General features: G+C 32.4%; 1 long non-coding RNA gene across 1 annotated transcript; it reads right to left on the bottom strand.

Moving 5' to 3' along the window:
* Positions 1-371: 371 nt before the first annotated feature.
* LOC107872580 lies at positions 372-1,527 on the bottom strand. Its single transcript, XR_001674922.2, has 2 exons — positions 1,404-1,527; positions 372-535 (listed from the first exon to the last, which is right to left on the bottom strand). It is a non-coding gene; the product is annotated as an uncharacterized LOC107872580 (long non-coding RNA).
* Positions 1,528-4,602: the final 3,075 nt, after the last annotated feature.

The following is a 4,602-nucleotide window of genomic DNA, read 5'->3' as shown; positions in this document are numbered from 1 at the left end:
GTCAACCAAATCACATTTCTTCCGAGTGGCGAAGTCAGGATTTATGGATAATGGGTACTTAAAAAATTTAAAAACAAAAAACAAGAAAAAAATCACCTCGATGAGGTTCAAATCCGGAGCCTCCTTCCAACGAAGATACTTAAGATCAACCTAAATGTCAATGCACCCAACCAACTTTTTGTTATATTGGATGCTTTTATATCTTTTATATCTATTTTTCTATATTTTCTATGTAATTATACATATTCCGTATTTAGTTTAGTGGGTATCGGAGCACTCCAAAATACTATATAGGTCCACCCATCCACCACCCCAAACACCACCACCAAGAAGATCAACAATATTGCTCGTCAACTAAATTACATTAAAGAATTCTTCAAAATCAACAAATTTGTTTTTTTTTTTTTTTTTTTTTTTTCAGCTAGGAATTATCGCTGCCAGTCTGAAAAAGGGGAGGTTTATGTTTTCCTGGTGGTGCTGGACGTCTTGCTTTTCCTTGTGGCGGTACAGCTCCTTTATCTTCTTCATCTCCACTCTGTTATTTTCAAATAATCAAAAATATTTTTTACTCAATAATAACATATTCAATAATAATATATTTAGTGTATTTTCACACAGTATGATAAAGTGAATGCAGTCCGTATACTACCTTCGAGATGAGATAGAAAAGTTATTTTCGATAGACCTTGATATATATATATATATTTACTTATAAATACAAAACTATCTTGACTGATCCAAAATTTGCAAATTACATATGGTGTTTTGATTGACGAAAGTCATTAATCAAGAAAGTATATTTTACAAAATATTATTTTCTATTTTAGTGTTTATTACCGCAACTATATTTTAATGGGGTCATTTTTCCTAAACCTCTCTTAACTTTTAACTTTATACTATCTTAATACGTTTAACTAATATTTAGGCATAGTACTACTTTATTAATACTAAAAAATTTCATCATAATACCTTTTTATTTGCTATACTATTATTAAATTTCAATAAAAATATATTTTCCACTCACAAGCAAAATATTGTAGTAGAAATAGATGAAATGCAAATGAGGAAATTAATTGAACGAGAAACCAAAACAGAATATTAAATACTATAAGAATTTCTATAACTATTGGTAATACCTCTATAAATACCATACATAATAATTAAGAATCACTAAAACATCATAACATTTACATGACCTAATAACAAGAATATATAAAAATAAACGTGACGAAAAGTCGAAAATAAGGGTTACCTCCTCATTTTCCAACTCTGATTTTTCATGCTCATGATATTTTCCGGGAGAATAGTATAAAGATCAAAGTTATAAAAAAATTAATAAACTTCTTTAAGATAAAATGTTTTCTATACTAAAGATGAAAAAAAGAAGAGAAAATGACATATACCTTTACCGAAAGATACAAGGAATTTAATCAGATCAAGAAATTTGTTCTTGATATCTTGGAAAAAAGTTGCCATAGATTTTCTTGATTTCTTTCTATGGATAAGTAATGAGTTTTATATATCCGGTGAAACACACATCATTTCTATTTCCTATAATTAAACTCTTAATTAATATTTTAATACCCCATTGTTTCAATGTGTTTTTTTAATTTTGACTTGACACAAAACTTAAAAAAATAAAAAAAATTTTGAATCTTATAATTTAAATTTTTTTATCTTATAATTTTAAACAAAAAAATATATAAAATATATAAATTATATCTTTTGATCTTAAACATGTCATATAAAAAATTAAAATTTAAATTTAAAAACTTTCAAAAAACTATATTTATTATAAAATAGGAAAAATAAGAAAACCAAATTAAAACATTAAAATACCAGTAAAATACTCTTTTTTTTTGCATAATTATTAGATCTAAGTTTGATTCTCATTCAAGAAGGAACAAATAATGAAGACCCAAGCAGAACAAAAATTTCAGCTTTTGATGGTTTGTCCAATATGAACCTACATATATTCATTTTTAATTCATGTTTGATTATGTGCTACTTGACTACCCACTACTTCTTGTCTCTTAGATTTTTAGTATGATAACATGATTTTGAAGGTAGAATTATGGAGAAACACACCACAGATTCACATAAATCAAGAATACCTATAAAATAACGAAATATGCGAGAAATAAGGTGTGTACCTTTCTTTGCCATTGGAACACGTAATCGAAGACGAATTAGGCTGAGTCTTCCTCTCCTTTGCTTATGACGACTGACAGCTTATGGAAATACGTCTTATGTTAAAGTCAGAAGAGGGGACCTATGATACGAGTACGATCATGACAATGAATGATTTTTTAGTATTTTGAATGCAACCGAGGATGTGTGCAATTTAAGTGTGAAGATGGGCCTTGGAGTGCACAAGGCCACCCCAAATACACCCATGGGCACCTTTTGAAGCCCTTTTTCATTAAAGGTTCTTTTAGTCTTTTGTCTCTTATTTTTGTAATGTAATATAAATAGAACCTTGTAGGATTTTTATTCTTTAGTTGTTGAATGTTAAAGAAAGAACCATCTCTTAGAGTGAGAGAGATTCCAACCGTAACTAGGGCCATATACAAGTGTGGAATCACTTGTGTATTGCATTTAGCTTGATACCTTGGTGCTTGGCTGGTGGACGCCTCTCTTGTGTCAAGTGTAAGAGTTAGGTCTTTGTTGAGTGTAGTGTTAAGGGTCCAAGAGTGGAATATCCTCTTGGGTTCTTAAGATTATAACAACCATTAGTCTATCTTTCTATCTTTTGTTTATTGTAATCGTTGGTTCTTATCATTATTAATGTAACCCGTGACTTTTTGTTGTTGTAATCTTGTTGTTCTTCACTTCTATTGTGGTGAATATAGTTTGGGTTGTTGGCTGCTATAGGTGTAAAAACACCTTGTTATCTTGCATCCTAGTTGTGTTCTTGAATCCAAGAGTGGTCACCAAAGAGGTCTACGGTTTTCTTGAACTTGTGGACTGATTTTGGTATGTGTTTCGTGCTTTCCTTGTGTTTCTTGTATCATTTGGTATCAAAGCTTGTGGTTGATCTTGTTCCTACAAGATCAATCTTGGGCTTGCTTGTTAGAAAAAGTAAAAAAAAAAAAAGAGAGAAAAGTTGTGTTCTTAAAGTTGTTCTTGGCCAAGAGTGTACTCCTTGGTTTTATTGTTTTGGCTGAGAGCTTTGTCACTAGATCGTGGTGTCTTTTTTTCTTTGTTTAGTTGTTTCTAAGTGTTGGCCTTCTTGTTCACTAGCACTTGATTCTAGATCTAAAACAAGAGCTTGAATTTTAGAAGTTTTGTTGTGGACAAGGTATGAACTGTATGTTGATGTTATTGTTATAACTTGGCCGAAGGTGACCTCATAGTTGGACGTTGGACTTGTTGTTGTTCTTGAATCATTGTTGTTGTGTTCTTATTTTTCTTCACCCTTTCTTCTTTTGTTAACACAAGAAAAGTGAACTTTAAATCTACAAAAGGTGAAAGACAAGTTGTAGTAGTTGTTGGTGAAAGGACTAGTGCACATCACTCATAGACTTGACGTCAACCTTTTTTTCAACCACTTTTCCATATTTCAAGGAACTTGTTTTGTGGAACAAGTACAAATCAAGTCTCACTTTTTGAGATTTGGATTTGGAAAGAGTTCAAGACTTGTGCTTTCCCTACCAAAACCAATTGTCTTCCATTCCAAAATTATAAGGACTAAAAATTTCAAGAATAGTGATTAAAACTTGTGGGGCCGTGGCTAATTAGGAGGTGACACATCATCAAATTACTGGTCACATGACAAATTTTGATCTTTTAGTTTTATTTTGTGTCTTTAGTTTCGTTTGTTGATTCCAAATCTAACTTACAAGCTAGTACTAGATTGTAAGTTAGTTTTGAAACCGTTCTTCGCGTTTACGTTCCTTTGTGTGCTTTATTCTTTTGAGTCATTGAAAATTCTTTGTCCACCTCTCAAGCACGGAATACTATCAAGCTTTCCACACTTGTGTGTCTGCGTGAAGGAACCCTAGAGGCAAAGAACTAAAGAGAGAGTGTTAGGACCTTTCTTTTACAACTAACTCGTTTATTGTTTTGTAGGTGTTTTCTTAGATACATTGCAATGGAGGGAACAAACTCCTAAACTGTGGGCAACAATGATACCAATATACTTATGGATTCTATTGAGGTCCTCAACCGCACTTTGGAAAGAATGCAGTGAGTCTTGGGAAATTAGAAACGAATATGTCTTTGGTGAAAGGGGATGCAACATCATTGAAAGGGGATGTATCTACTATGAGTAGGAGGTTGGAGCGAGTGGAAAGCCAAATGAGTCGTCCCTCTACTCCTCAACACTATCATGTGTCCTCGAGTAGACATGATCAAAACAATTTCCCTACCATCTCCCACGAAATGTTATACCAAATGATCAATCCACCGAGACAACCACCAAATGCTTCCCAAAGCTTAGAGTTTGATAGACCAACCTACCCTCCATTCACCAAGTCCAACAATAAGGATTTGGAACCCAAATAACAACACCAAATCCGAGCCCTCCACTTAACCAAAGGTCTCACATTCAAACCCAAACTCCACTAAACCAAACATCTTACTTTTCACCAAATCCAAATC

Source organism: Capsicum annuum, chromosome 5 (genome assembly GCF_002878395.1).
Source record: "Capsicum annuum cultivar UCD-10X-F1 chromosome 5, UCD10Xv1.1, whole genome shotgun sequence".
Lineage (NCBI taxonomy): Eukaryota > Viridiplantae > Streptophyta > Magnoliopsida > Solanales > Solanaceae > Capsicum > Capsicum annuum.
The sequence above is the reverse complement of the archived record's forward strand: the minus strand, read 5'-3'. Positions and strand labels throughout refer to the sequence as shown.